This window comes from Pristis pectinata, chromosome 35 (genome assembly GCF_009764475.1).
Source record: "Pristis pectinata isolate sPriPec2 chromosome 35, sPriPec2.1.pri, whole genome shotgun sequence".
Lineage (NCBI taxonomy): Eukaryota > Metazoa > Chordata > Chondrichthyes > Rhinopristiformes > Pristidae > Pristis > Pristis pectinata.
The window spans coordinates 17,859,907-17,869,485 of NC_067439.1; positions in this window are offsets into that span (position 1 = coordinate 17,859,907).

Genomic DNA, 9,579 nt, shown 5'->3' on the forward strand with positions numbered 1-9,579 from the left:
AAGAAGTCCAAGTATGACCTCTGGTCGGCCATTGCGAGCCCAAAGAGGCAATTTCAGATTCAACTGGAATCACAAATGGAAGCTTGGCAGCTGTGGCAGGGCCTGCACAATGTTACCTCCGACAAGGTGAGATCCGGCAGCAGAAGTGGAAATGACCCATCGCTCCCGGATGAGCTCAATGCCTTTTATGCGCGCTTTGATTGGGAGAACTATGACACACCCACACGAGCCCCACATCTCAGGATGACCCTGTAATCTCAGTCTCTGAGTCCGATGTCCGGGCATCCTTCAAGAGGCTGCATCCACGAAACACGTTTTGTCCAGATGGCGTACCCGGCTGAGCACCAGAGATCTGTGCAGACCAAGTGGTACGGACATATTCAACCTCTTGCTTCTGAGATCTGAGGTTCCCAACTGCTTCAAATAATGACCTATTTCACCAGTGCCCAAGAAGAGCGTGGTGACCTACCTGAATGACTACAGTCTGCAAGTGCTTACATCAACCATCATAAAGTGTTTTGAGAGCGAGTCAACTGCTGTCTCAGATATGACCTGGATCCACTTCAATTTGCCTCCCACCAGAACAGGTCAACAGCAGATGCGATTTCTCAGGCTCTTCACTCGGCTCTGGACCATCTGGACGACAGGAAGACATACGTCACGACGTGATGTATGTTCATCACTACAGTGATGTTCATCGACTGCAGCTCAGCGTTGAACACAAACATTCATTCCACGCTCATTATGAAGCTTTAAGACCTGGGCCTCTGTGCCTCCCTCTGCTACTGGTCACACGACTTTCTCATCGACGGACCTCAGTCAGTGAGGATTGCTAACAACATCTCCTCCTCGCTGACCATCAACACTGGTGCACCTCAAGTCTGCCTGCTTCGCCCCTGCTCCACTCTCTGTACACACATGAGTGTGTGGTGAAACACAGCTCCAATGCCAGATAAAAATGCGCTGATGACACCACTGCTGTTCGACAAATCACAGGTGGTGATCCGTGCTTAGCGGAATGAGATTAGACAACTGGTTGAGAGGTGCTGCAGAAATAACCTCTCACTCAGTGTCAGTGGAACTGAAGAACTGATTGTTGACTTCAGGAGAGCGTACATGTGCCAGTCTGCAATGGGGATTGGTGGTAGAGAGAATCAGCAGCTTTAAATTCCTGGGTGTTAACATATCGGATGAGCTCTCCTAGGCTCTGTACATAGACGCAATCACAAGGAAGGCGTGCCAACGTCTTTACTTTCTTGGGAAGTTAAGGAGGTTTGGGTTCTCACTGAACACTAACAAACGTCTGCATAATCTGCAGAGAAAAGTGGACTGCCCAATACATCACTAGGACATCCCTCCCCACCATTGGTAGTATCTACAGGAAGCCCTGCCTCAAGAAGGCAACATGTATCATCAAAGATCCCCACCATCCAGGCTCTGCCATGTTCTCACAGCTACCATCGGGCAGCAGGTACGGAAGCCCGAAGTCCCTCACCAACAGGTTCAAGAACAATTACTTCCCTTCAACCATTCAGTTCTTGAACCAGCCAGCACAACCTTCATCACTGGAGTTTACCACCACTATAAACAATTTCATCCCTTTGCACCGAAATGGACATTCTTTTTTTATTCTCATTGTGTTTTGTTTTGTAAAATTAGTGTATAATGTGTGTTTATTAATGTTTTTCTTGCAAATGCTGCTTATCTGATGCTGTGTATCTGTGATGCTGCTGCAAGTAAGTTTTTCTTTGCACCTGTATGTACTTGTGAACATGACAATAAACTCGACCTTCACTTTGACTTTGGTCATTCCACAAACTAAATCCAATATGTCTGTACATCTTTTATTGCCAAAAACAGCTTGTTCCATGGTGTTGGTTCAATGTGTGAAAGACAGCTTTCACCAATTCCATTCACCCTTTTAGATGGTCCTTACTTTCCTTAGAAGAAATGGAAGCAGGATTACACTTCATGCACAAATATTCATCAAAACAATTCTTGGCATCAGCTGCTTTAAGTTGCTGGTTTCAATTAATGTAATTAGCATCAAAAAACAAAATATCTTCCTCATAAACTCCCTGGCGATTGCTGTCAGGTTTAAATACGACAGACTGTGAATGCAGTGTATTGTGTGCTTCAAGCTTTCACTAGCAATGCATGGAGTTCCACAAATCTTGGAGTTGGCCATTTGCTATTCCATCATTGCAGTCATCGGCATTCCTGGTAAAGTATTGGTGTTAATTATCAATCTGCAAAATGTTGTGAAATGTTGCATCACTGCTGTGTTTACTGGAATTGTTGTTTTCTGTTAATTGTAGATTTTTACCCCTTTGCTGTTCTCCCAGTGTCATTAATACCTTTTTATTGTTTTCTCCCATTGGTTGTACCATTTTAATTGAATAATTTCCTCCTTTTTAATTTTATTTCTTTGTTGTGCTTCTTATCACAATTAGCAGTGGAGTTTCTTCTTTACATCTTTGAATCTTCAATGGTTTTGATACCTAATATATCATCTCTTCTCATTCTGATGGTAAACATACAACAATAATTGAAGCAATTTCTTTCTTATGGCACTTGTATGAATAGTTTAAAACAAAATTGGACATGCACTTTACATTAAGGAGTTTAAAAAAGGATATGGAATGTTTAGAAAACAGCACGAGAAGATTGATATCGCAGAACTGAGGATTCCGTACGTCATTGCCAATTATCTGTTTGATCTGGACATTTTGTGCGTACGACTCTGGTTACTACACTATAGGTTGGACTTGATATCACTAGAGAGGGTGCAAGGAGATTCACCAGGATGTTGCCTGGGATCGTCAGTTACGAGGAGAGACGGAATAAACTGGGTTTGTAGTCCTTGAGCTGAGAAGGCTGAAGGGGCCCTGATGGAGGTATAAATAGGACAGATAGTTGAAACGTTTTCCAGAATCTAAATCAGATTTATTATCACTGACTTAGATGACATGAAATTTGTTGCTTTGAGGCAGCAGTACAGTGCAAAGTCACACAATTCCTATAAATTGCAACATTGAATAAATAGTGCAAGAAAATAATGAGTTAGTATTTGTGGGTTCATGGACAGTTCAGAAATCTGATGACGGATGGGAAGGAGCTGTTCCTGAATCATTGAGTGTGGGTCTTCAGGCTCCTGTACCTCCTCTCCAACGTTAATAATGAGAGGAGGACATGTCCAGGATGGTGATGGTCCTTCGTGATAGATGCCGCTTTCTTGAGAACACCTCTTGAAGATATCCTGGAGGAATTGTAGGGTTTTACCCATGATGGAGCTGGCTAAATCTACAACCCTCGGCAGCCTCTGTAATCCTGTGCATTGCAGCCTCCATAGCAGGCTATGATGCAACCAGTCAGAATTCTTTCCAACTTACATCAAGAGAAATTTGCAAGAGTCTTTGGTGAAATCCCGAATCTCCTCAAACTCCTAACAAAGTAGAGCTACTGTCGTGCTTTTTCGTGATTGTATCAATGTATTGGGCTCAGGATAGACCCTCCTCCTGGATGTTGATGCCCAGGAACTTGAAGCTTCTCACTCTCTCCCCACAGCAGAGGCAGCTAAAACCACACGGCATCGGTTTAGGGTAAAGGATAAGAGTTTCAGAATGGATCTGATGAAGATCATTTTCTGCTTGAGGGTGGTTGAAATCTGGAACACACAGCCTGAGAGGGTGGGGGGGTGGGGAAGGCACTCTCACAGCATTTAAGAAATATTTAAGAAATATCTGGTTGGGCATTTGAATCTCCAAGATATAGAAATCTACAGACAGTGCTGGGAATTGGGAACGGTGTTGATGGGTCCCTGTTGGTCAGCATGGACCCAATGGTCTGAAGGGCCATTTTCCATGCTGTACAACTCCAAATGATTCAGGTGTTATCTTTGTAAATGAATAATTTGCCTGATCTGGATGAAATATTGGAAACAGTTTATTATTGTCACATGTACCAACTTACCGTGAAGGTTTTTGTTTGAGATGCCATTCTATACATACCCACATCGAGGTGGAAAAGAGGAAACAGAATGCAGAATACAGTTACAGAGAAAGTGCATTGCAGGTGGACAAATAAGGTGCAAGGGCCACGGTGAGGTAGATTGGGAGATCACGAGTTCATCTTTTATCGTATGAGAATTCTGTTCAAGAGTCTGATAACAGTGGGATAGAAGCTGTTTTTGAGTCTGATGGGACTTGGTCTCAAGCTTTTGTATCTTCTGCCCAAAGGAAGAGGGCAGAAGAGAGACTGACCGGGCAGTTGCCGTCCCAAGCTGTGATGCATCCAGAGAGGGGGTTCTTAAAGGAAACAAGGTCACAAATTGTGGAGGCTCTGACGGTCATTTTTCAATAATCCCAGGGCACAGGTTGTGCCAGTAGAATGGAGAACTGCTTCCATTGTTTAAATAGGGAGGAAGTGTTAAGCCATGTAATTGTAGAGAAGTTAGTCTAATTTCAGTGAAGAGACGATTGAGTCTCAGAACCTTCCCCTAAGGTCCTGGAAAAACACAGATTCAAACTGGTAACAACGGCACAAGGGTAGAAACTCAGTGAAAAGTTCACAGTGTAAGGTAACATTCTTGCTCTGGATTCTTTCCACAGAGACGGGATCTCTGATAAATTGCAAACTAAAGGATGGTGCAACATCACAGCACAGTTAATCACATGATAGAACTCTTCAGTGGGGTAACTGTCCGTCAACTCAGTTTCAGGTGTAAAAGCAATAAAAGTTGCACTGAATCCTGTCAAGTGCAAAGTTTATCTGTGAGTTCCACTGTTTTACTTCTTTGTCTCACACACAACACACAAAATACACACAACACAAACACATCACTCTCACGCCACACACAGCACAAAAATGCTCCTGCCATTAACACACATAAAAACACCAGGCATACACTCATTCACACACAATCACTGACACACACAACACACTCTCTTTGTTTTCCTCTATTACAGCTAACTTGGCAGTGATTGGGGTAATGTTCCGCAGATGATGTGGTCTCTCCAGATGTAACACTGTCTAGCTGCTGTCGATGGCAATGACGGATCTCCTGGTCATTATCACTGGCGTGATATTAAACCGTATTGTACCCATGAATTCTCTGTTCAGTTACTTGATCATTGCTCTGGCCCGCAATGTTAATATTGCATTAGCTTATGCCGGAAGGGACTGCTCAGTCTGGGTGACGGTGATGTTCACCTTTGATCGCTTTGTGGCTATTTGCTGTCAAAAATTGAAAACAAAATATTGCACGGAGTGAACGGCGGCTGTGGTGATCGGAACCGTTACTGCCCTGAGCTGTTTCAAAAATGTATTTAACTGCTTTGCATTTGAACCTCCACATAAAACCAAGTCCACACTCTGCAAGCTTAAGTCCGCATTTTATACCTCACCTGGCTGGATCGCATTTGGCTGGATTAAAAGCATTCTAACCCCTTGTCTGCCATTCGTTCTAATTTTGCTGCTCAATTTCCTAACCGTCAGGCACATTTTAAGGGCCATTAGAATCCGCAGGAGACTCCAGGTCAGCGGGAACAGTGAGAGACAGAGCGACCCGGAGATGGACAGCAACAAGAAGTCTATCGTCCTGCTCCTCAGTATCTCGGGTATATTCCTCCTCTTGTGGCTACTGGTGCTGATAACTTTCCTCTACATAAGCGTTACCAGTGCCACTTACGTTTCGTGTTCAAATTTTAGTGACTCAGTTTTCCCTCTGGAAGAAAGTGGCTACGTGCTTCACTACTTGTGTTCCTGCGTGAACCCATTTATTTATGCAGGGACATAGAGTAAGATCAGAGACGAGATAAAGCTGGGGCTGAAATGTCCACTGACTCTCATCAATAACTTCCTTCAATAAACAGTTTTTATCCTTTGGGAACTGTTCATGTTGCAAACCCCCCTCATCTTCTTTTCTATCATCTCGCCTGTGATAGTGCATGCCTGCGACTCGACCTTGTTCCGAGTTTGAGGTGGTTTGTTGTGTCACCAAACACATTTGCAAATTTCCGTGGATGTGTAGTGGTGATTATTCTGACTGGTTGTATCACAGCCTGGTGTGGAGGCTCCAGTGCACAAGATTGCAAGAGGCTGCCAAGGGTTGTAGACTCAGCCAGCTCCATCATGGACTCAACCCTCCCCACCATCGAACACATCTTCAAGAGGTGGTGTCTTACGAATGCAACATCCATTACGAAGGACCCTCACCATCCGGGACATGCCCTCTTCTCGTTACAACCATCAGGGAGGTGGTTCAGGAGCCCGAAGACCCACACTCAACGATACAGAAACAGCTTCTTTGCCTCTGTCATCAGGCATCTGAACGGGCCGTGAACAGTTGCTCGCTATTCCTTTTACCATTTATTTATTTTGTGATTTATTGTAACTTCGTGTCTTTGCTCTGTACCGCTGCCGCAAAGCAACAAATTTCACATCATATAAGACAGTGATAATAATCTGATTCTGATACAGCACAGAAACAGGCCCTTCAGCCCAACTCGTCCCTGCTGACCAAGTTGCTTCACTGAGTCAGTCCCATTTGACTGCATTTGGCCCATCTCCCTCTCAACCTTTCCTCTCCATGTACCTGTCCAAAGGTCTTTCAAACGTTGCAGTTGTTCCTACCTCGACCACTTCCTCTGGCAGCTCGTTCCACACACTCACCACCCTCTGTCCTCACTCTTATGTTCATGCTGCGTTGTGGTGGCTCCTTGCTCCTTCCTGCTTTATGTTCATCTTGTTCTCCACCACCTCGCCTGTTCAGTCATATAGTCACAGAGTTACACAGCACGGAAACAATCCCTTAGGCCCACCGACTGCATGTTGACCATCAAGCCCCCATTTGCACTAATCCCGATTTCATTCTCCCCTCATTCTCATCATCTACCACTCACTGTGGGAGTTCTCCACCGTCATCCTGACTGTAGTCTACATCTCACCACAGGCAGACGTCATGCTGTGTTGGATATTCATTTTCCAAGCCCCGGGGGCTTTTTGCTCACCTCAGCTGTTTAGCACAGCATCAGAAAATGTCCAAGCTTCCAGATTTTTGTTGTTCACTCAGTTAAACTTCTTTTTAACCCATCAGTAGAAATTTTCCAAGATTCAAGGTGACTGTTCTTCAGTCAGTTCAACTTCTAACTAGTATTCTTTACTCGGCCTCTTGACTTCTACCCAGTGCACTTTGCTCACCGTCTTGACTTAATCAAGAGAAACAATGGGGTCCACGTTGGCCTCGTTAAACTCTCCATCCAGCTGGCCTGATGAAATTAGTTGAGAAACATCACATACCGATGATGCCAACCAGTGGCAAAACAGTGTAAATGTTAGAAGGCAGTCAGGATAGTAAGGAATGACAGAATGGAATAACACGAGAAGGGGTGATAGAAAGAAGACCTAGAATTCATTCCTCAGTGATGGACGACTTGTTCGTCTGCAACTTGTTGGTATGACTTTTTAGCTTGTCGGAATTGTACTTGTGTTTGGAAATCCTTTGTATGTAACATTGTTAGAATTAAATGCATCTCACTTAAAATAAAGTGTACTGTGTTTAAACTGCTTTGTCAGCCGGAACTATCTTCTCTTTGGTTGGGAGGGGGGACCAACCGCTTGAAATAGTGATTATTGATAGCTAGACCTTTCCATAGAGACTAAAGTAGTGAAGGAAGATCGTCCTTGAGGGTAGGTTGATACAGTATAATCTGCCTATAGTGAGGATACTCGAAGATATTTGTACCAGATGGGGTTTAAAGTCTTGACTTAAGTTTAGGGTTCACAGACAGTACACTCAATATCATTGCAGTTGATGCCCAATGTGGCCACATTTACTTTTAATGAAATAAAACAGAAAGAATTATTAGTTAGCAGTTGTCCAACTCAGACCGTGCTCGAGAAGTGTGAAGACACACCACCTGGTGCTGTAATGGATGACATCCTGGTCCCAGTAACTGCATAAGCAAATGCTGGTCGACATTGTGAATGTGTTGTTAGTGGAGCAGACATATAGGACGATGCAACCAATGCTCCTCTAATCGAGCATGATGGATATTTTATTCTTCAGGTCAGAGACCGGAATGATGAGGGGATCTAACATAGAGTAGGATGTAGACGAGACAGACCGAATCCTGGTTTAGTACCGACTGGACTCAGACCATATCATCAATGGTCCAATGTGGCACAACATCCTTTAAAACACGACTCTGAAACATGGCACTGTGATGGGTCAGCAATAGGAGTCCATAAAATATAGATCTAGTTGGTTACAAGCAAGAGCAGGGATTAAAAAGAGAAAATTTTTATCTGAAATAGAATTTGAGCCTCGTGAGTTACAAGCCCATCCTTCAGTGAACCAGACAGCACAATTTCCTGAGGCTAAAGCTCTGGAGATCTGCCTGAGACAAGTAAACACAACTGAACCAGTCCTGATCTGCACTGACTCCATGACTGTGTCAGGAACACAGTAGAAAGAGATCTACCCACCTGGTCGACTGCCGGATGGAGAACACAGAGGAAAGCTGCTTCCGCACTTGTCCACGTAGAGAGATAGCCATTAATTATTATTGACTGGACCATTAGTACAGGTGTTACACATCCCGGGACATACTGCAAGCCGTCTACACAGCTATGGGAATAAATTAGCCGATGAACAAGACCAACAAGCTGTCGGGATGGACCTTACTCCGGAAAGTAAGGCCAGTGTTATGGTAGTAACTCAGCAACAAATAAAGAATAACCAAAATGATGTTTTAAGAATCCTCCCAGATACCACTCAACCCAATTCCAAAGGATTTCCAGCACAGCATTAGTACCAGACTGATGGTTAAGTTAAGGCTTGGGTTTTCTCCCTAAAAAAGATAAGAAACAAATACTTTCTGCTAAGAAGCAGGAATGACTAATTCGAGAAGCCCACCAAGGACTTGTGGTAGTGGACAAGCCACTTATGTAAAATTACCCATGTTATACTGATGGCCTTGTTTGTTGTCTGATTGCAAGTGATTTGTTGCAAATTGTAAAGAATGACTGGCCTATAATAAAGGAGCAGTTACACGACCACCTCCCAAAAGACGAATAAAACCAAATGCACCAATGCAGGTGTGGCAAGTTGATTATATAGACCCATTTCTGGCATCCCAAGGAAACTCACCTTATTGGAGACAATATAAATATATTCTTGTCACAGTTGATCTTTGTACAGGATATACATGGTTAGTCCCTACCGCTTCTTGTAGTGAGACCACTGCCGTCACCGCGCTTCAGAACTCAATAGTCCCGCATGCTGGCACTCCTGCCTGCTTACATGCAGACCGAGGATCTTCCTTCTTTGGTAAAGTTTTTCAGGCCGTGTGTGAATCGGCAGGAATACTAGTGGAGTGCAGCACTCTGTGGCAACCACAATTGACTGAGGCAGTGGAGAGAAGGAATCAGGAGATTAAGAGGGCCCTGGAAAATCTGGTCGACTGTCGAGGTCAAAAGTGGCCACACTTGTCCCTGAAGTTCAGCTATCTGTGAGCAAAATGCCATTGGCAAAAATAGGAGAACTTAAGAGTGTTACACCTTATTTCTTAATGTTCA